Below are 23,812 nucleotides of genomic sequence, written 5' to 3' on the forward strand. Positions count from 1 at the left end.
TCTTCTTCTTCTTCTTCTTCTTCTTCTTCTTCTTCTTCTTCTTCTTCTTCTTCTTCTTCTTCTTCTTCTTCTTCTTCTTCTTCTTCTTCTTCTTCTTCTTCTAGGCAGCTACATGGATGTCCACAGGCATCCTACCTGTTAGAAATATGAATCCCTCCCAAATTGTTTTAGCTTCAAATTGTTTGCCCCTTAATCTAATTTACATGATTTACATAGCTTTTCAAACACCGAGTTAATCCAGCAAATGTTGCTAAATGATCTTGTAAAGGTTACCAATCAGCACTCTGTTCCCTCAGGCTGAGCAATAGCAATCCTGTGGAGTCTCACAAAAGTAGAAAAGCTGGGGGGTTTGTAACCCATGTTTTACTACTTGGAGTCCTCAGGCAGCTTGTAATCACCTACCCTTCCTTTCTCCACAACAGACACCCTGTGAGGTACGTAAGTCTGACAGAGTTCTGAGAGAACTGTGACTCACCCAAGGTGACCCAGATGGCTGCATGGAGGAGTGGGAACAATGGTGTATCTAGGGTGTGGCAGCTGGGGCACATGCCCTAGGTGCCACACAGAGGGTGCAGGAGGGAGTGATCCATGCCTAGCCTGCTGGATACGGGACACCCACTAGTGACTCCAAGGGCCTCCCATCTGAACCACCAATACCCGCCCCCTGTGGGCCATGGACAGGAGTGCATGATGCCCATCCTGAAACAGTGCATGGCACTCCTCTGACATGGTGTGCTTCCTGTGGGGACCTGTCGCACTGGATGCCCAAACCCACCTTCACAATCCCTGCCCTTGAGGATGGAGGATGGTGATACGCAGTGCCTGTCCAGATGCCACGGCCCCAAAGCAGGCAATGTAAAGCCACCTCTGAACATCTCTCATGGGGTCACTATGATTCATCTCTGACTTCATGGCAAAAAGACAAAAAGTAAAGTAAATAGAGAAAGGGCCTCATAAAATGACTCCATTACTTGCAGTAGCTTGTATTTTAAAGCTCAAGGATCCAGTAGATCAAGTACTATATTTTGTTTTAAGCTTGCTCCTAAGGTGGGGTGTTATACACCTATCCCATATAATTATGTGCACTAAGACTATGTATTAGAGTTACAACATCAGTGTCACTGTAGACATACTGATCACCTTCATTACAGCAACAGTCTTTCAGCATTCCGCAAGGCCTGCAAAATGGAGCACTTCCACCAGGTCTATAGTTGAGGCCGGGCAGCAAGGAAGATCATGGCCCCGCCAGTGGAGTGGCGGTAGTGAACATTATCCGCACCCTCTGTGCATTTCTTGTGCCCCTCTGGAGTTAGTATTGGCAAGCTTTTAGGTCCAGGAAGAGTTTTTAGTGCCGCAGCTTGTTGTTTTATAGGGTCGTTGTTTTATCATTATTTTATATTGGTTTTAGGGTTTGTACGGGGTTTTGATATGTATGTTGTAACTTGCCTTGAGAGCCTCTTGTGGCGCAGAGTGGTAAGGCAGCCATCTGAAAGCTCTGCCCGTGAGGCTGGGAGTTCAATCCCAGCAGCCGGCTCAAGGTTGACTCAGCCTTCCATCCTTCCGAAGTCAGTAAAATGACTACCCAGCTTGCTGGGGGGTAAACGGTAATGACTGGGGAAGGCACTGGCAAACCACCTGTATTGAGTCTGCCATGAAAACGCTAGAGGGCGTCACCCCAAGGGTCAGACATGACCCGGTACTTGCACAGGGGATACCTTTACCTTTAACCTGCCTTGAGCCTTTGGGGGGAGGCGGGCTAGAAATTAAATTAATAACAACAACAACAACAACAGCAGCAACAACAGAGGTCACACACTTCTGAAGCATGACAGCTACTTTTAAATGTAATGTCCAGTGTAGTGTAGTGGTTAAAAAGAGCGGACTTTAATCCGGAGAAATTGGTTCGATTCCCCTCTCCTCATCCGCATGAAGCCTGCTGGGTGACCCTGCACCAGTCACGGTTGCCTCAGAACGCCCTCTGCTCCATCTACCTCACAAAGTCCCTGTTGTGAGGAGAGGATGGGAAGGGAAGGAGACTATGAGCCACTTTGAGACTCCTAAAGGTAAAGACTGGAAATTGATTTAAGGCTCCTTAAGGTAGAGAAAAGTGGGGAATAAAAACCTATTATCTTTTTCTTGTTGCGGTTCCCCTATGAGATGTAATATTTAATTATAGCGTAGCCATGATGGGTTTGCTCTGACCAAACAAACTAAATGCTTGCCTGCCGGCAACCATGTTATACCCAACTCTGCCTGACAGCTGTAATATTTACCCAGGCTTTAATCGGCCGGGACTGCTTGCTTCATTTTCAAATTCATGGTTGCTTGGTGGTCTTAATTTTCTCATCATATTCAAAGTTGACAGATTAATAGGTGGTTCCCCCAACTATGTGGGCAGATCTTTTAAAAGGATCTCATTAGTTTATATTACTGGGTAGAGTGCAGAAAAGAGGAAGCAGCTCTTCGAGGAAAGTCCACAGTGACATCTGCAGTTTGAGATGAAAAATAATAAAATCTGCTTTTGTCATTCCTTGAAACATTTGCAGTCATCCTCCGAGAGAGCGTCCCATGCGAGGGAAGGGGCTGTCCAAAAGGGCTTATGCAATAATACACCAGCTAGGCTTGAACACACAAAAACTCTTGGGTATGTCTTCTCTTGTCTTTTTTATTGCTGCAACACAGAACAACCTAACACTGTCCTGGAATGTTTCTCTTTAGGAAAGAAGCTGTCAAATAAAAGAACCAAACTGACATCAGTCTAAATGACAAGCAGAGCGTGCATTCAGGAAAAGGGGGAAAAGAAGAAAAAAGCACCCTGTTTAAATGAAATGATCAAATCAAAGGAAAACTTCTTCTTGTACGAACAGAAAAATATTTTCTGAGAGTTATATCAGATGCAGGGTGGGAAGGGGGTTACTTTTATGGCTGGGATTCTCTCCGAAACTCTTAGGTTCCAGCAAACATTTCAGCAACAAATTTGGTGGACTCTACAAAGCCCAGGAGAAAGGATGAGTTATAAAAGGAAACACTAACCAATTCTCCATAGCTAGTAATTTCTGACATCAAGGACAAGTGAAGCTTGGTTCCAAGCCAAAATAAATCCTGGGCATTTATGTCAACACAAAATATATCAAAAGGATTTTTTTTATTATACACAAAACTTTTTTTTTTCTTTTTTAAGTAAGTAGTTCAGCAGACGCTGAGTAGCAGCTGTCCAGGTTCCAAGGTAACCCTGAAGTTTAATGAAACCTGCACGACGACAATTAAAACACTGTAAATAATTTATTTGCGTCGTCTTCCTAGCCGGTCTTTTATTCCTCGGCAGAAAAGAAAGCCAAGCCGCGGCGACACTAGGAAGAAGGGTCTGGAGAAAAATAAATAAGTGCAGCCAGGAGTGGTGGTATAAAGTAGATTTGCTCTCAATAATGTATAAAGCCACACGCTGGGCTGAGGAATCCTCACAAAAGCAGGACCGCGGCAATCTGTTCCTTTCATCCACCGCCAGCATTTAAAGTGAAGGTGCTGCTCCGAATCAAAAGCACAATCATTCATTTGTGAACAGATGTCCCTCACGCGGCAGGCAGCACCTTTTCAAAGTGGCGCTGAACAAACGCACCGCTGTGAGACAAGTTCCCCTGCCCATTAAAGAGAGAACACAGTATATATTAATTTAGCAGGCTGTTGAATGTTTAAAGGAGAATTTATGAAGCAGAAAGAACATGTGGCGAAATGGCTTTCAAACTAAATATGAAGAAAGCACCAAGCTCCAACCCATTTCTTTCTCTCCCACACACCCCCCGATGGAGGAGGGGGGGAAAAACCTCTGTCCCTTTAGTCGTGTCATTAAGGCACGAGATTCCAGGTGACTGTTTATTCCAGAACATTCCACGCCTGCTTTCCACACCGGTTAACCCAAAGGGTTGATCACGCCTGGAGAACCAACAGCAAGTAGGAAACCGTCGGGTTAGCCACACGCTTTGTGATCGTACTCGGTGCAGAGTGTCAGCACAAAGGAAGGGCAACTAGAGGTGGAATTGTTTTCAGGGAGTGTAGCGGAAGGATTAGGGAAGTAGCAGGATGACCCTCAACTAGCCTCTGTCTCTTCTGAGGATAGCATAGAGGATTAGGGAGAAGGGAAATGTGTTAAAGTACACAAGCTTGGCTTCTCATTTTGCTGAGTCGGTTGTGGGACTCCTTCACCACATCCTCCATTATGTACTGGAAACATGGGTTAATTCATTCCTTGTGTTTTTATCCCACTTTTCAGCCAGAATTAGGTCCCAATGCAACTGACAGGAAGGAAAAATAATATAAGTAATAGTAAACTTCATTATAAATAATCCACATTGCAGTGCTTTTCAGTTGGACATGGGCTCTGGGCAGAAAGGTAAGGTTCTTGGCTGCCGCCTGCCTTTTTCCTCGTGCCATAATAATCATTTCAAGTGGCAGAGCCTCTCGTGGCAGCAGACATGCAGTCTGAAGCTCTGCCCATGAGGTTGGGAGTTCGATCCCAGCAGCCGGCTCAAGGTTGACTCAGCCTTCCATCCTTTCAAGGTCGGTAAAACCTTGGAGGGTAAACGGTAATGGCTGGGGAAGGCACTGGCAAACCACCCCGTATTGAGTCTGCCAAGAAAACACTAGGAGGCGTCACCCCAAGGGTCAGACATGACCCGGTGCTTGCACAGGGGATACCTTTACCTTTACTTTTACCCAAACAGCAGCTCAGCTGAATCATAATCATGCAGCAAATTAAATCGCATAACAGTTTCTCCCAAGGATCCAACCATCTTGTTTGTTCAACCTATATCTTGGACACATGAGCTACCATTGTAAGAACTGGCCTGTTAGAGACCAAGCTGCGATCTGCCCTAAAAGCCACTTGAAAATGGAAGACGATTAAGGGATGGCTGCTTCTTCAGTCCAATTCAGATGACAGTATAAGGTGGGATTGCTTAAGCAGGGATTTTCTTCACTTGACTTCAGTTCTCTTAAGTGTTCTGACCTAGATGGCCATGGCCACATAATCCCATCAGATCTTAGAAGCTAAACAGCATCAGCATTGGTTAATATTTTTATGGGAGGCTACCACGAAAGTCCAGAGTTGCTACACACAGACAGGAATGGTAAGCCACTTCTGTTTGTCTCATCTCTTGACAGCCCATAGGGTTGCCATAAATCAGCTGCCACTTGATGCCAATTTCCACCACCAAGCGTTTTACATGTCAGGTTTCTGGCTGGTTTGCAATCTGTTTTTACTGCAATCTGCTGTAAGCAATGAAGGGAAGTGATAAAGAAATATAAAAAGGAAAGGTCTGTAATCTGCAGTGCTGCTCGTTGACATAGTGTGCTGTAGCATAGACAGCCAACTATGGATGAGAAGGGTGCATGCACATTTAAAGCGTGTTTTGTCTCTTCTCTTTTGTCTGTGTTTTATTTTCGTTTTAGGATCATATCGCTGTGTCTTTTACCAATACAAAAATGCAGAATTCAAGATATGTCTATAGCATGCAAGGTATGTATATTTTGTCATCAGGTTGCTTAGTGTTGATTTATTATTGTTTTAAATAAAGTTTATTTTATTTATTTATATTCGTATTCATAGACCACCATTCTCAGACCCAGCCAGTTTGTGGCGGTTTATAGTAAAATCTTTAAAACCCTATATAATACATACAACAAAATACAAAATACAATACAAACTGGCGGTAAAAACCAATCTATGAACCTCCTCCTCTCCCGTCAATCCATGCCCTACAATAACAACCACCATTACACCCGGGGAGGGGGGGGGGTTCTGGCGATGTCCGGCCTATGGGGCCCGTACAGTCCTAAGGCAAAGACTGCAATTTCAGGCACAGGAAACTCATCTGAAATCCACGCATTTCATTTTACCTTTTTATCAATGCAATTTTAAAGAGACAAATGATCAAATAACATAACAACATTTCAATTCCCACATTCAACCATGGCGTTGACATGCCTTCACCGGCAAGAAACGTACGCCAACACTTAGAATGACTAATTGAATCAAAAGCAAGCAATTTAACGTCCTCTATTAACATTATGAAACTTTCTCGCAGCGGTAATCCATTTGCTTTCTGAAATACAAAAACCCTCTTTGTATCGCTACAATTATTCGTTAAATTCTTAATTTGAAGCTGATCTTCTGCTTAAGTATGCATGATTACCAGACAGTCAGTTGCGGCATACAGATATAAATGCAGCTAATAACTCTTACTGTAATGATTAATCAATTTATGAATACATTATTTAAAGTGATAGTCCAGGTAGCGTACCTTGCAGAGTACATTGTTATAGAGAACACTGACCAATTCAAATAGTAGCTAAAAGAATCAATAGGAAATGGAAGTAAACACTAGAGAGTAGGTAAGCTTGCATAAGAAACACTAAGGGATTGTGCTCCCAGCCCTAAATGTTATCCCACTAGGAAAGAAAACTATTAATTCTAACTTTTCAAAGTAAATATATTTTGACCAAACATGTCTAAAGTGGAGAGAGATAATTCATAAGATTGTTTTACAATGATTACTTTTTAAAAAATCTCCCTCCCCAATGATACATATTCTGAAGCATCATATGTTTGGAAATGACCACCAAAACAAAAGTTTTTTTCTGTTATAACTCAATAATTAATGACTGCAAAAAAATGTTACCAAAGAAAACCCCAAGTTAAGAGAGACGCTTTAAGGTGCCTGATCTCACATTTCTGCCATACATAATAGCTGGTGGTGTTTCTGTTTTTTTCAAGATGGTAAGGTACTTCTCTGGTAAGGTTTATGATCTCCTCTGGTATGGTTGTTAATGTATTCCCTTCCTTCCAAGAAGTGAGAGAAGGTGACTGCCACCACTGGACAACTTTACATAGGAATGATATTGGCATCTCTTTGTCTAGAAAAGTAACTTCTGAGAATGTAATTTTTTAAATGTATTTATACCAAAACATATCTATCTGCTACAATTCCCTAGGTTAGCGATCCCCAACCTGTGGGCCGCGGACCACATGTGGTCCTTCGACTAATTGGAGCTGGGCCCCGAAGGACGCCTTCTCCCCCCCCCCCCGGCCCTTTACTTCATCCCCCCCAGCCCTTTACAACACACTTCATTGTTGTGGCGTGTCTGTATCTTATTTTGAAGGGATGTTTAAACATTACCATAGCGATCAGAGAGCGCTAGGGCAGTGGTTGAGAGTAGGGGAGTAAACTACCCCCCCACACCGGGCCTCAGTAAAAGGCGTTGAGTGGTCCCCGGCGTTGAGTGGTCCCCGGTGATAAAAAAGTTGGGGACCACTGCCCTAGGTGAACCTGAGTCTTTCAGTACAAAAATTAAATAAATCAGGACAGTATAGGGTAGTACTGAAAGCAAATATGAAGCCAACTTTTGCCAACTCAAAGCTCTGGTCTCTTTAGTGCACGTTTATTGGCTGTGATTGGTTGATGCAGTCCTCTAGCACCTTTCTCAACAGTGCTGGAAAATGGAGATTCTAACATGGAATATTCAACTTGGGCACCACCATTGATCTGTAGACCCTCCCGTATGAACCTAATTCATACGTGGACGTTGAGATGCATTTATGGGATGAGAGTCAACATTTTGGATTTGTTTTGCTTTCACCCATGGGAACTAAGTTACACAGAACACATTTTCTCAGACACTTAACAGCATGTTTAGCCCACAAATTACTGAAAGTCCATGCAATCTGCATTCCCCACACTGGAGAAAAGTAGGGTATGACTGAGTAAATGAATAAATTCAACAGATGAAGACCAACAGTGCATGTGTGTCCCTCTGTAATGCAATCTGCAGCACATAAGCCATAGCACACCTGCTATAGGACAAGGAATAATAATGCCAATGTGGTTCCATTGAGAAATACCCTTAAACACATCACTGTACTTGATTTAGTTAGTGCATCATTTTCACCTTGATTCAAAACTTTGTGAAATTTGTAATTAACACTAATTAATTCAAACTTACTAAGTAAACCAACAGTTCTCTTCCTCTTTCCCATTCCAATGCAAAGGGTGTGTTTTATCACAGTTCCAAGCAATCCCTGCATTTTAAAAATTAATTAGTAGCTTGCAAGAACAGCCAGACGTTATTGAGTGAGTAACAGCATTTAAGTGAAACAGATGAAATATTGGTAAGCAATGCAGACCACAGTATAAGTATGTGAAGGGGGTCATAGGTTAATCCCTATTGATTTTCCAAGTATGCCTACAGCACCACTGGGAAAGGCCAGTTCTGTTGGCAATCTGCTAGCACAAATACATTATAAATCTTACTGTCTACCTTCACGGATCACTGTCGTTTACTTCTTTTGCTAACAACTTGTAGGAAACGACAGAAAATCTACAATTTAAAACAAATATGAAAATATCCCTTTCCAAAGATACATGGTTCAAAGATTGAGCACCACTATTTTACAGCCCCCCCCCAAAATAAAATTTCAGAAACCATCTTCCCGCTTTTTTCATGACTACAGTATGCAATTTCAGACCAAATCTTATAGCAGCAAGTTCATGGGAAAATGCAATATTAAGTAAGAAAAGTATAATACAGACAATAAATATTTTGTTGTCCCTATGAAACCTGCCTGCCTCTAGCAGGGAAATCTTCACCCTTGGCATGGATAAAAATAATTGAGGAGTAAGAGAATGCTTGGCCAAAAAGTGGCCTCCATAGGGATGCTCCAGGAATTTCCCAGTAGCCCTGTGGTCTCTGCCATGGAGATCACCTGAAGTGGTTTTAATTTAATTTTAGCATTTTTACTTGTTATTTTCTATTTTGTAGTCTTTTGTTGTTGTACACCACCCAGGGCAGTTAGAAATTAGATAGATAGATAGATAGATAGATAGATAGATAGATAGATAGATAGATAGATAGATAGACAGACAGACAGACAGACAGACAGACAGACAGACAGACAGACAGACAGACAGACAGGCAGGCAGGCAGGCAGGCAGGCAGGCAGGCAGGCAGGCAGGCAGGCAGGCAGGCAGGCAGGCAGGCAGGCAGGCAGACGAATAGTTCAGCAGTGGAATAGGCTGCCTAAGGAGGTGGTGAGCTCCCCCTCACTGGCAGTCTTCAAGCAAAGGTTGGATACACACTTTTCTTGGATGCTTTAGGATGCTTTGGGCTGATCCTGCATTGAGCAGGGGGTTGGACTAGATGGCCTGTATGGCCCCTTCCAACTCTATGATTCTATGATTCTATATTCTTAGGTTGATGGGCCAGATCTTTCCCAAACACCCTTCCTCAGATCCCTCCTTCAAAACCTCCCAGCATTTATTTATTTATTTAAAAATATGTGTTCTCTCCAGAAACCTGGTGAGGCAGCTATTAAGGGTAGCTGACATGCTCAGACATCTGACATAAGAAAACATGTTTTTCATAGTGTGCTTGCACATGATATTGGAAGCTGGAATTTGATCACTAGAAAATCTCAGCCTCTTACTTTAAAAGGGTGGCATAGAATGCAGTGCACTATAAGTATTGGAAGTTAAGGGGGTAAAAAAAAACCTTAGGGGAAGAATGGGTCATGCATAGGACTGCCAGGTCTCCTGCAATGCCAGCACACCTCCTGCCTGGAGGCTCTGGTTTGCTGCTGATCAATAGAGCAGGGTGGGAGTCCTATGAAATAGTTGTCATGCCACTGATGTGATGTTACTTCTGGATTTGTGCCAGAAATGATATTGCGGGGTTGGTGCTAATCCTATTTGCACATCATCTCTCCCCCCCCCCCAAAAAAAAAAGCTTTTACTGGTTGCCCGCATTGTGCTGGCAACCATAATAAACCAAGGCATACTAATAAGTAGAAATCTCTATAGATTGAACACTGTTGCACTGAACATGAAACAAATCAGATCAGGATATGAATAATGTTGTATAACATAAGGCAGCTCTCCAACTCTCAGAAAGCAAAATCACAGAAAGAGTGGGAAGTGGTTGTTCCATCAATGCTCCATGCATCCTAATTAGCTATGGGCAGAAATGACAGGAAAGCGTACCTACTAGCAGCCAGAAATGTGCATATATGCATGGAGAAGGAAAGGTTGGTGGGTCAGTATATCTTTAAGGGCACCCAAGGCGGGCACTGTCTGTGATGAGGAAGGGTGCCGATAGGCCCCTTCCTCCAGACTGACAATTGGAGGGCCCAATCGGCAGGGCCCAATTGTCAGTCTGGCGGCAAGGAACCAATTGCGAGCCGCGCGCAGCGCGCCTCCCAATCTGCCCCCCATTGACGGCGCTCGCTGCAGCCTCCTCGCCGCCATTTGCCCGCTCGCCACGCACCAGCCACCTCGCCGCCGCCCTCCGCCTCCAGCCGCACCCGTCGCCCCGCCTCACTACCTTGCGCCTCGACGAACCCAATTTTTCTACCCTTTGCAACAAGCAAGCAAGCAAAAACCAAATCATAACATAGAGGAACCCAGGGCCAAGCAAACCCACTTTTGTTGTTATGTGCGAAGTCGTGTCCGACCCATCGCGACCCCATGGACAATGATCCTCCAGGCCTTCCTGTCCTCTACCATTCCCCGGAGTCCATTTAAGTTTGCACCTACTGCTTCAGTGACTCCATCCAGCCACCTCATTCTCTGTCGTCCCCTTCTTCTTTTGCCCTCGATCGCTCCCAGCATTAGGCTCTTCTCCAGGGAGTCCTTCCTTCTCATGAGGTGGCCAAAGTATTTGAGTTTCATCTTCAGGATCTGGCCTTCTAAGGAGCAGTCAGGGCTGATCTCCTCTGGGACTGACCGGTTTGTTCGCCTTGCAGTCCAAGGGACTCGCAAGAGTCTTCTCCAGCACCAGAGTTCAAAAGCCTCAATTCTTTGACGCTCGACCTTCCTTATGGTCCAACTTTCGCAGCCATACAATGCGACTGGGAAGACCATAGCCTTGACTAAACGCACTTTTGTTGGCAGGGTGATGTCTCTGCTTTTTAGGATGCTGTCTAGATTTGCCATAGCTTTCCTCCCCAGGAGCAAGCGTCTTTTAATTTCTTTGCTGCAGTCCCCATCTGCAGTGATCTTGGAGCCCAGGAAAATAAAATCTGTCACTATCTCCATTTCTTCCCCATCTATTTGCCAGGAATTGAGAGGGCCGGATGCCATGATCTTTGTTTTCTTGATGTTGAGTTTCAAGCTAACTTTTGCACTCTCCCACTAGCCCACTAGCAAACCCACTAGCCTCCAAATAAGTAAGCTAGCTAAGCCATCTCCCCATCATGCCTGGCAGCAAAGCTCTTTCACAAGAACCCCCTCTCAGTCTAAAACCACAATGCCAACAAAGGAGCACATGCTCTTTCTACACATATGGATCTGAGTCCCATTGTGATGAATGGGAACTGTATTATCGGAAGGCAGCAGTGCCTGTCAAACTATGGAGGGGCCATATTGGTGTTCTCAAGGCCGGAGAACACCACCTCCACCACTGTCTAGCATTTCTGTGCCAGTTTCCGGGTGGGTTTCATTTTCTGACCCACCACGAACTGTGCCCAAAAGCTTAGAGATTAATTTGGAGACCAGGCGTATGCCAAATGTCAGCTCCTGTGCCCTGATCCAGCCAGAGTTTGGCTTATCATGTGATTCGTGCCCATCCCTGAATATGAATCCATGCCTTTAACAGGGCAAGGTTTTGAAACTGTCTTAAGCTTCAGGAGGGGAACTGAGTAGCACTGGACGTATCCTGCATTTTCTCATGCTGTTAAACCCGTGGCAGGCGTTCCTCATTCAATAAAACACGCTTGTGAGAGAGGCTTGCAAAATGATTTCAGTATTTCCATTTAAAAATATCATTTAAGGGAATTTTAAGCTGTCCAAGAAGATGGATACACAGGGTTTGTTTTCTACATTAATGAGCTATAAAAAGAACGGAATAGGCCATAAATATAGTATTTTTGTTACAGCCTTTACTAAAAACGCTACTACTTCTGCTTATCATTTATACACGCAAAATGCAGCCTCAAAATTGATTACACTTTAAACTGCGCATAACTTGCTGTGTTTTTCATTTCAAGCCGCACTACAAATATTTTTATAACTCAGTTAATATATTCCATATTTTGCGTCCTTATTGATTATGAATATTTCTTTAGGGGATTTTATTGCTTTTAAAATAACAAATGTTTTGTATTACATTAATTTTTTTTTAAAGCTGCCCTACTGTAGCTTTCATATTTTTCCTTTCGAATGGTAATTGCGACCAATAAATTGCTAACACCCAAAGTTTTAAACTATATATATATATATATAATTCTAACATAATAAAATGAAAACTGCTACCAAGATAAGATGTTGTATAACATAAGAGACAGCTTTTAGTTCCAATCTCCGTTTAATCTGTTGAGCTTAATCCATCATCGGTTCAATCTACAGTTTTTAAAAACTTAAAACATAGACTGACTAGCCAATAGCTACATACAACATGATGATCTTCGATCAAATATGCATTATCTTTCTTAATTGCCATGGCAGTTTGCAAGCTAAAACGTGATTTATATTTCGGATAGGATTTTTGCTATTAATTATCACAGTAAAGAATAAAATAAAATCTTGCATTATGAATTCTGTCTTGGAAATTAGTTTTATTATTTCCCCCCATAATCCTATCATACAAGCACTAAGTGCATTGCAGCATGAACACTTTAATTTTTTTTTCCAGTGAGTTTTCAGCAAGCCCAGAGGTGAGGTTTAATAAGGATCAATGGTACTTTATCTGGGACAGGGCCACTTCACAGCATGCAAATTACACAGTAACACTTAAAAAAAGAAATAGATTTAATTAAAAAAAAAAGTAGAACCACAGGCTCTGGAAATTCAATTAAAGGATTTATGCAAAGGTTTGCTAGGTTTTTATATGCAGTTACTGCTTATATAATGAGCTTTTCATATTAAAAATCAATAGGTAATCTAGAGTAGAAGATCATCCCCTTAAATACATTTTTGAAATCAATTTGAAAAATAGTCCATCAACTGCTGTGACTACTCTCACCGCTTCGATTAGGCTAAGAGCAATATTTAGATTGTAAGACGTGCCGTGGAATATCTTTGCTTGGATTTTTGCTTTCGAGTGGCCTGATGTTTTTGTTTTGTGGCGGTGGTTTTTTTTGGAGTGCCCAAGATAATCACACAGCGATTCAAGATTTTTACACAATGGATTAATAATTTATTCCATGGATCAGAAGGGCATGCTAAAAAAGAAGGAAACTGGATGACACTACACAATATACCAACATGCACAATCATTTTTATGTTTGTCTTGCTCAGCCATGCTTTACTGGCTTCTTATAACTCTAATGCAACCCCTGATGAGTTAGATTCAAGTCCAGTAGCACCTGAGAGAACAAGATTTTCAGGGTAGAATCTTTCAAAAGTCAAAGCTCTCCTTTGTCTCTTGAAAGCTTATATCTTTAAAATATTGTTGGTCTCTAAGGTACTTCTGGACTCTAAACTTGCCCTTCTTCTGCAGACCAATGCGGCTCTGGAACAATCACTGATGATTTTCTGAAATGTATCTTCCTTAAAGAACTGGTTTGGGCTACTGTTTTTTCTAAATGAAACCAGTCCGTGTTATGGGAAACAAGCACAGCCTATGGTCCTGTTTCAGTATTAAATTCAAATCCGGACTCATTCAAAACCTCTCAGAACTGGTTTAATTCAACCTCTCAAAACTGGTTTAATTCAACATTTTCAGCCATGAAACCTGAGTTTTAAGTGGGTTGTCAGTTCCAGTGGGTTGCTCACATTATTTATCCTGATTCTTTTATCACTGGGACTTACAGATTTAAAATGTTGTACTGCCTTTTAGCATATTTTAAAACAATAATACTAAATCAGGGCTGCTCTGAAATGCATTTTTTAGTGCTAAAATCATGGGGTCATATTCCGTTTTTTGAGCAAGGCAATATAACAAAGGATCTCAAAAGGACTTCAAATAGGGTTGGTACAATAGTCAACTGGCTGATCAGATATTACAAGATGACCGCCTATTAAACATAAAAGTCAAGGAAGTCTTGTACGATCAATAACATTTTGTTTTTGTTAACCATAGTGGCAGGAACCACAGGCCCTTGATTCCATCCGCACAATCTTCATTTAATATCTCGCCCATACTCATTTCTCCCAGGTTTTTACTCAGATTCTTCTATTGGCTTTGTGGGGTGTGGAACAGTACACAGAGCATGAAGTGCAGTTAAAGGTTCTGTAAGAAGACAACAAGCACTTATGCAAAAATAGTTATTAGAAAAGAAGGGGTCCAGTTGCCACCTTGACCTAATTTCACTGGCCGGATTCCCACACTTCTGGCCAATTAGCAGAATTAGAGGACGCAGAGACAGAAAAAGTTCTGAGCAATCTTTGCTAGTAATGTACTAATACATTTTTCTCACTGGTTGGATCTCATGACTCCTGCCTGAAGCATAAAACTTTAAGCATCAGAAGAAAAGATCTCACAATACTGGGAAGAAGTCTTATAATCCAACCTATAGGACACACATATATATATACACATTATGTCATTATGTGTTACAGAAACTGCAGAAGATGTGTTTAATACAAATGGTTTGCAGTCTTCTCTAAAGCATAATCCTTTTCAAATAACAAATGTTCAGGTTGGCAGATCAAATACTAGATGCTTTATTATTATTATCCTCATTTGGCTCTCACCTTTCACCCCAACAGGGATTCAAAAAATAGCTGACACTGTACTCAGCTCCTCCATTTTATCCTCACAACTCTGTGAGTAGGGGGCCAGGTCTCAAACCAGAGCTTGCTCCCTGGCCCTCAGCTGAGCAGTGGGAGCAAAACAGGGGAGGGAGACAGAGCTGATCCAGTGCTGCAGTGTCACTTCTGACATGAACATAGAACTGATGCCACAGTGGGAGAAACTCTCCAGGGGTGCCAGTCCAAGCTTTAATTCTCCCTTTCAGTATGGAATATGGAGTAGTAGAGGGACCCCTTGATCTTCCGTGCCCTGGCCTAAACCAAAAGACCCAATGAAAGAGCTCCGTTTTACAGGCCCTGAGAAACTGTAAAAGCTCCTGCAGGGCCCTCAGTTCTTCCAGGAGCTCATTCCACCAAGTCTGGTGGACTACCTAGAAAATACTGGTGAACTCCCATGTATAAAGTAATTCTTAAAGGTGAAAACATATTTATGTGGAAGTTATAACTTGGGGGGGGGGGAGAGTTATCTTCCTTCTTCAAAGCATTTACTGTATGAAATACCCTAAAATGGGAGAACAGTCTAACAAAAGAAATATGCAATGAGTTCACAGCATAAATATCCAGGTGGTCTCCAGATAATACATTTAAACAAATTTAGACTGTCTGAAAAACGCAATGATATCCTGAAATAACACAAACTGTTCCTAAACCAGACATTTAAGAAACATTAATCAAAGTAAAACATAAAATACATAAAAGTAACAGATATATATATATATATATATATATATATATATATATATATATATATATATATATATATATATATATATATATATATATATATATATATATATATATATATATATTCCCTTTGCTATGACATGTTCTAATCATTCTAATACTGTAATTTATTTTATAATTTATAAAAGCTGTGCTATCATATATATGTGTGTGTGTGTGTGTGTGCATGTATGAGAATATAAAATCACTGCTGGTATCTAAGAAAGTGGACATTTTTAAAGGATTTCTTCAGTTTGTTTCAAATTTTAAAAGCATAGATTTGCATCGTTTTCTACTCTCTGGATTTCTCACATGCACCATTTCGTCCTGTAACTTCCCCATCTTGAACAACACCTAAAGAAGGAATCGGGAAGCCTCATGTAGATCTGAAGAGTTATAGGAAGGGCAACAAGGGTCCCTAGTTCCTAATGATAGCAGCATATGGTCTCAGCTCTCTTAACTGCATCCAACCAAGCCATTTATCACGACCTGAAACTTTTTCATTATTTAAAGCATGACAACAGCTTTCCACTTGATGCCTTGGAAGTACACAGTCATAGGGACACTGCAGTCATTAATTATAACATCAGCTGGTAGATGAAGTTACTCTTCGAGATGCTTTGCGGTTTCGTTTTTAATTGAGGCAGGTGGTGTGGAAATAAAGTGTTCCACTGACACTGACGGTCACCTCGGCAGTGTTGCTTTTCAAGCAACAGTTTGAAGCAGTTTTTAAAGCCCTCAACCAATCCCAAAACAGGGGAGGCCTGGAGAGTTCCCAGAATTCCCCCTGATTTCCGGACTGCAGACTACAGACTACAGACTACAGACTCCGGACTGCAGACTACAGCTCCCCCAGAAAAAAATGGCATCATTAACAGGCAGAGTAGACTCTGTGGCATCATATGACCACTAAACTCATTCCCCTCCTCATATTCCACCCTCCTCCAACTCTGCCCCCAAATGTCCAGAAATTTTCCAAACTAGAGTTGGCTATTCTGACTTCAGCTGTACCCCAAGTTGCAAACTGCAAATAAAAGAATATATATGATAGCCGTAACTATAATCCTGCTTTGCTGACAAATAAGTCCTACTTTAGTTCTCCATGATATATATTTTGATTGCTATTAGATATTTAAATTATATTTAAACTAGAAATTAAGCCCACTGTATAGAAAATACAGCGGGCGCTAGTGGGCAGTGGGTGGAGGGAGGAAAGGAAGGCAGGCAGGCAGCCAGGCATAGAGAAAGGGAGAGAGAGAGACAGAAAGAGAAAGGGAGAAAGGAAGATTGAGACAGAGAAGGGGAGATAGGAGCGTAAGCATTGGAAGAAAGAATGGAAGAAAGGAAAGCAGAAGAGAAATGGATGGATGGGAGCAAGAAAGGAGATTAAGGGTTGGATGGATAGATGGGTAGAAAGGAAGGAAGGAAGGAAGGAAGGAAGGAAGGAAGGAAGGAAGGAAGGAAGGAAGGAAGGAAGGAAGGAAGGAAGGAAGGAAGGAAGGAAGGAAGGAAGGAAAAAGGGAGAGGGAGGTAGGCAGGTAGGCAGGTAGGCAGGCAGGCAGGCAGATAGGTGCAATGGAAGGGGACGCGGCAGGAGTGGAAAGAAGGGGCCGCTGGGCAGGTGTGGGGGGTGAGTAGTGAGGGGGGAAGAGCTAGGGGTAGAGAAGGGTGGGGCAAGGTGTTTGGGGGTAGGGAACCAGCAGCAGAGTGCGGGGGTGAGTTGTGGGGTGGAGGAAGCATGTGGGGTCGAGAGGGGTGGCTGCCTACCAATGTCGGCATCGACTCCCATGTTTGTGTGTTGTTTGGGGTCAGTGGCGAGTCTTGCGGCTGGCTGGCAGGCACCTGCGGGTGTTTGGGGTATGCAAAGAAACAGGGCTGCTGTGTCAGTGATGTGGCAGGGCTGTCCCTGTGGCGGGGCCGGGCTGCTGCCAGACAGCTGCAGGGCTGCAGGGTAGGAACGGGACAGGGCCACGGCATCAGCGACACGTCAGGCCTGTCCCCTTGGTGGGGGGCAACCCCCCCCGCCACCTCTAGCAGGTTGGGCCGGGCGCCTGCGTGTCCTCGCGGTAAGCAGCCTGGTCATGGCTGCCTGGGGGGAAGGTGGTAGATGTGGGGGGGTGGGCGGGTTGGGAGGCTCTTCAAGCGTCCTGACTCATCAGGCCGAGGCCAAGGGTCCAATCACCAACCGTGCTGCGCTCAGCTGGTGATTGGTGCCTTCTCCCTGGAATGATAAGCGGAGGGCTCAATCGGCAGGTGCAATGTGCCTGCCAATTGAGCTCTCCGCTTGTCATTCTGGGGGGGGGGAAGGGGCCAGATGTTGTATGCCACCCCAAGATGACAGGCTCAATAGGGGCAACTTATAAGTACCAATTAGCCAATTAACCAATTAGCCAATTAACTACTTAGTCAATTAACCAATCAACCAATCAACCAATCAACCAATCAACCAATCAACCAATCAACCAATCAACCAATCAACCAATTAACCAATTAACCAATTAACCAATTAACCAATTAGCCAATTAACCAAATCAGCCAAATCAACCAGATCAACCAATTAACCAAATCAACCAATTAACCAATTAACCAATTAACAAACAAACAAATAAATAAATTTGGGCCTAATACATTTTGATCTATAAGATGTGATGCAAACCTTATAGATTGAAACATGTTAGATTCAAGGTTTTTGTATTTATAGTGTGCATGTTTGAGTGAGGCGTGTGTGACCTTTAGGGAAAAGAAATGTTCCTTTTTTATGGTTCTGCAATTACCTTGAGCTCTGTTTAATAAACTGCTTTTTAAATATATTTTTACTAGGGGCAAAGCCCATTGTATCCAAGAATACAACGGGCGCTAGAGCTTGGCGGTGGGAAGAGGAAGGGGAGGAGTTGTCCAGTCTGTAAGGGCATGGGGTGGAATGTGTGTGTTGTGTGGGAGGTTGTGGTGGCATGGTGGCAAATGAGGGTATGGATATGGGGATATGGGTGTCAAGAACCTGTGGTGTGGAATGTTCATTGAGTGTGGGAGAGGACTGACCTTTGGGAATTTTGGCATAGTGGTAACAGATGAGCTTTCCAGAGCCATGTCCTCAGATATGTGAAGGGAAAATCAGACTGGAGACTCTTCTTAGGGGAAGATGACATGGCAACCAATTCCTCCCAGTTTTGCGTCATTTCCCTTCTTGTGTGAATTAGGCCACATTCACCGAAATGCCCCTCTGCCCTAATACACATGGGGTAGTCACAGTACACAGGTGTCCACCCTGTTCCTTCTTTTCCATTTTTTCAGTGTTGATAAAATGTTATGTGCCCACATGCTTCTTTCATGGTTGTTCCTTAGAAGAACGGATTTTTGTACCCTATTGCTTACTACCCAAAGGAGTCTCAAAGGGGTTTACAAACACCTTTTCCAGTCGTCTCTCCACAATAGTCAACCTGTGAGGTATGTTGCGTTGTGAGAGATCTGAGAGAACTGGGAATGGCCCCCAGTGACTCATCAGCCCTCATGTGTCTCAAAGCATTTTTCAATCGTCTGCCCTTTCTCTACCCATAGCAGAATCCCCATGAGGGAGGTGGGGTAGCGAGCCTCACAGGGAAGCTGGCAACCCTAAGAGGAAGACTCTCTGTGCACAGCAGTCTTGACCTTAGTAAGGTTTTTTATACTGTGTTTTTATTTGCCAGGCCAAGGTTATTTGCCAGGCCAATAAGACATTACAGTTACCATGTATCTCCAGACATTTACTTGTTCTCTATTTACAGTTTCAGGCTGTAAATATTTATTTAGAACTTCCTGCACTTTCCAAGCTCATAGGACTGATGCTGGTCTGCCTGTCTGCACCCCAGAATACAAACAGTTGCTGGTAATGGCTGGCCATAACCCATAGGCCAGGAGGGACACTCCTGCACCACTCCCTCCCAACTGCTGGCAAAAATGTCTCCTCTGAAGGCTGGACTCTGAGGCATTGTATGATTTTGAAGTCCCACCTCCAAACCTCCAGGAATATTTCCAACCCAGGGGTAGCCAACCTCCAGGTGGGGCCTGGAGAGCTCCTGGAATTACAGCTCACCTGTAGAGTATAAAGATCAGCTTCCCATGCAGAAAGGACTACTTTGGACAGGGTTGTGGTAGAGAAGAAATATTTAAGGCCTCCCACACAGGTTGTTGTTGAATTGAAAGACTTGAGGTCTACTGCACAGGGTTGTTGTGCTCTCTAAAGGAAAATGCCTCCCTCCCCTCAGTTAGGGCCTGTCAGAGGCTCCTTCGCAGCATGCCTGAAGGGGGGGAAGGGGAGCACTCTGCAGCCTCCGGCCAGCTCTGTCAGGGTTCTGAGGCAATTTGCTGTTAGACATGACAGTTTGGACAGCCTTGGGGCGAAAAGGGCTGGCGCAGCCTCTGTTCTCATCCCCCTTGGCAGCCCTGCTGACCTCCTCTCCCTGCAGTGGTCAGGAGCAGACTGGAAGCCAGACTGGGCTGGGTGAATGGAATTTTGGTCTGTCCTGGTGAGGGGCCAATGGGGAAGGCACTTCGCACACCTCCCCATTGGCCGCTTGGCCCTTGAGTGGCCTGTGAGTGGCACTTGGAGGGGCGAATCAGGAGTCCGTTTTTATCACGGACAGAGCCCTCCCTAACTCCTCCCCAATAGTCCTTAGGGCTTTATTTAACCGCAGGGGCGGTTAAAGATTCCCATGAATTTCATTATGACCACCCCCAAATCCCCAATATTATAGAATCAAGCTTTAAAAATATCTGTCTATCCACATTCTGGCTTTAAAAACAATAAACACAAACAAAAGGTACAAGTAGGAAAACAGCATTTGTTTGGTTTTTTTCCTCAATGTTTGCTTTTCTATTTGACTGATAGGTAGTATAAAAAAATTGTGCTTCCTAATGGCCATCTGTCCTCTACATAAATTAGCTAACTCCCACAAGAACATATCTCCCCCCCCCACACCCAGTTAAGTAGCAATAGATCAAATGAACTCAAACCTCATTAAAACATAAGGAAGTGGCATCTTACCCCATAACTATATTATTTTCAATTAACACAACTGCAGCTTAAATAGACATCATGTTAATCGTGTATATTGTTTTCGGTAAGATTAAAAACATTCATGCTTGTGATATATACCCAGAAAATCTGTGACAACATTTTTCTTTTTTTGAAGACAGAAGCAACCAATAGAAGAAACTGTTTGATGGAAAAAAAATTATGAAGCTCAATAGTTGTTGTATGCCCATTTTATTCCTAATGACTTGCTTTTATATTGATGATTTATGATGCTGTTATGATTTTATGGCAATCTTCTTACTTGTAAGAGCCTCAAGTAGGCCTCAGGAGAGGCGGCAAATAAATTCTGTAAACGAATAAATAAAGTAATGCCACGGCCTTTCCACAAAGAGCAGATGAGGTCTGCAGGGTGGTCTGGACTCAGTTCTGTAAGTCTTCCAGTAGATTGCAGTTGATATAGAAAAAGGGGATAGACTTTCAAAGAAGTAAAGCTCTACCAAGTAAAAGAAAGTGCCACAAAACATGCAACTTTTATGGAACCCTGCAGGGACAGTTCAGTGGTAATTGAGCTTCTAAACCACCCACAAAGATTACACTTGTAAAGCAGTTAAGAGTACACACCATAAAGAGGCTTATATTGCACAATTTGTTTTGCGTCCATGCATATGAAAATGAGCCGACTCAATAAAATGAACTTCTATACACTAAACCACTCACGGGAACACACTGCTCACTCAAAATGGCAGCCCCTCCCCAAATCGAAGCTTCAGTAATACGGTGCCATGACTTTATAACACTGGTTCTACGGTGCCTAGTTGTTTATACACATGTTATTGTTAGGTTGGCATGGAATTAGCTAAGCTAGTGGTAGTGAGAGCCAGTTTGGTGTAGTGGTTAGGAGTGCGGACTTCTAATCTGGCATGCCAGGTTCGATTCTGCACTCCCCCACATGCAACCAGTTGGGTGACCTTGGGCTCGCCACGACACTGATAAAGCTGTTCTGTCTGAGCAGTGATATCAGCGCTCTCTCAGCCTCACCCACCCCACAGGGTGTCTGTTGTGGGGAGAGGAATGGGAAGGCGACTGTAAGCCGCTTTGAGGTAGGGAAAAGCGGCATATAAGAACCAACTCTTCTTCTTCTTCTTCTTCTTCTTCTTCTTCTTCTTCTTTTTCTTTTTCTTCTTCTAGTTTTTAAATGATTGATAACAATTATAGATTACCTTGCCATGTTCTGTGATCAAAGTTTTCAATCTGGACATCACATGGGGGAGGGTCAGGTTTCTTGTTACAGCATGATACTTCCTAGCAACAGCCCTCATTCTACTCTGTCATATTATGGGCTGGTGGGTCCTATTCACATCGTGCTAATATGTGATATTGCTTTCACAAAATGTTGGGCAAATCCTGGAGTGTAGCCATGATGTTACCATGCCAGCTACTTAGTTCACTATGGCAATACTTGGAATCAGGATTAGCCATCACAGTGCAATGAATTAGGACTGCCAGCCATAGCTGGTAACCTCCCGAGAGAATCTGGATAGGCATGGACAGTTATTCTGATGTACAATAAAATTTCCACGGCTAGCAACCCTAATATCATCACATGTTGGCTGAACACAAATTTTGGGTCTGGGAAGTTTTAGACCATGAGAGAACTGTTGTGCTATGACTGGTGGCTTGCTGTGATTGACAAGCCAAGGAGCAGAGGGAGAAGTTCGGCTTGCAGTCTCATCAGGAGGCAAAAAGCCGAATTGGGGCAGAGGGAAAACATGGGAGGGGTCTCCCCATGAGGAGTGCTGCCAATGCAAGATTCACCATCCAGCGTTTGCAAGCAGGAAGCCACTTGTGTTTTGCCCCTCCATGCGGAAATGGTCAAGTATTGTCCATAATGAAAAAGTATCTAGAATCCAAAGTTTAGTAAAGTGGTTAGTACTGCCCCTTCCAAGCATCAAGGAAGAAAGTGGGAATCTAAATACAAAAGAGTCAGTCATATACAGAAGGGCTAAGAAAACTGCTAAGCCTTTCCAACCCTCTTACTCCAAGAACAAGAATATAGATTTCACAAAGAAAAATAGTCATTTCATTTCTAAGAGAATTTCCTTCTTAAATCCTGAGAGCACGTGGGGTTTCCTCTCTTTAAAGTGAAACTGACGGGACCTAAGGGCTGAAATGTTTCTTGATGAAAGCAGAATACGTGTTTTATGTTTCTTCATTCTGTTCCTTTTCAGCACTTTTCTCTCAGCTCTGACTGGTACCAAATGTGAGCCAGGATAGAAGGAAAACTTTGAAAGCAACTAAGTAAAGCTAAGTAAAGCTCAGGCCCTCTTATCAAGACATTCGGGGAGGGAAGATGGCATGGTACAGTCTGATCCCATCAGATCACAGAAGCTAAGCAGCATCAGTACTTGGAAAGGAGACCACCAAGAAAGACACTGCAGAGGAGAGCAAGGGCAAACCAACTCTGCTTCCCACTGCCTTGAAATTCCCTTGCTGAGGTCACCATAAATCAGGTGCAAGTTGGTGGCACTTTATACACACGCATCATGGCCCTGACAAATCGACGTTGGCTCTAGGAGCTAGCCTAAAAACTTGGAAAGGTTTTGTATGTTAATAGCCAGATGCTCTAATGGCTGCTGCCACAAAACCTAATCCCAACGTCTTCAAAGTTTCATGTAATCATTAAAACTATGGGGAAAATGTTGCAGTATAGGAGTCTTCCTTGGCTGACTTCCTCAAGACCAAAAGCTAATGTATCATCCTATCTTTAAATCTCTGTAGAGTGCAACTCGTCATGTCATATGATGGTCATACTTTGTTTCAGATTTATGCAAAACTGATCCTATCATATAACTTATTGGCTGTCCTGTCTTGCAGATTTACACTGTAATCCACCTTAAGTCTCAGTGAAAAACGCAGACTATAAGTAATAGCTGCCTGTCTCTGTCTCTCTGTCTCTCTGTCTCTCTATCTCTCTACCTACCTACTTTTAAAAACTTGTAAACTGATATTTGAAGCCAGTATAGGAAGCTAGTTAAGAAGTGTATTCATCCCCTATCACTGAACGGTGTAAAGTTAAACAAGTAGCTATAAGAAATTCATGCACTACAAAGAGACGCTAGGCACTGTGGCAATCTAGTGCCCTTGTTTATGCACTTCTTTTCCTTTCTTTTGAAAAAAAGATCTGATTTAAACATGAAAGGGTGAACATCTGTTTGTCTTCCTGTCATGTCTAAAGTGGCCCTCAGCCATGACAGCTACGGAACTTTCCATATATATTTTGCCAGATACAGCCTAGAGCTGTCCCCTTCGTGCCATGCTTGTGGGCATCCCAGCAACACTGGAC

At 43.0% G+C, this 23,812-nt stretch overlaps 1 protein-coding gene and 1 long non-coding RNA gene across 5 annotated transcripts in view; one reads left to right on the forward strand and one right to left on the reverse strand.

Annotated features, from left to right (window-relative positions):
- WWOX (WW domain containing oxidoreductase) overlaps window positions 1-23,812 on the reverse strand; it is a 538,960-nt gene that overhangs the window by 370,572 nt on the left and 144,576 nt on the right. The window lies entirely within an intron of this gene.
- On the forward strand, window positions 3,889-23,309 carry LOC143823852 (uncharacterized). The gene is made up of 3 exons (XR_013226601.1): window positions 3,889-3,948; window positions 5,446-5,512; window positions 22,698-23,309. It is a non-coding gene; the product is annotated as an uncharacterized LOC143823852 (long non-coding RNA).

This window comes from Paroedura picta, chromosome 14 (assembly GCF_049243985.1).
Source record: "Paroedura picta isolate Pp20150507F chromosome 14, Ppicta_v3.0, whole genome shotgun sequence".
In the NCBI taxonomy this organism is placed as follows: Eukaryota; Metazoa; Chordata; class Lepidosauria; order Squamata; family Gekkonidae; genus Paroedura; species Paroedura picta.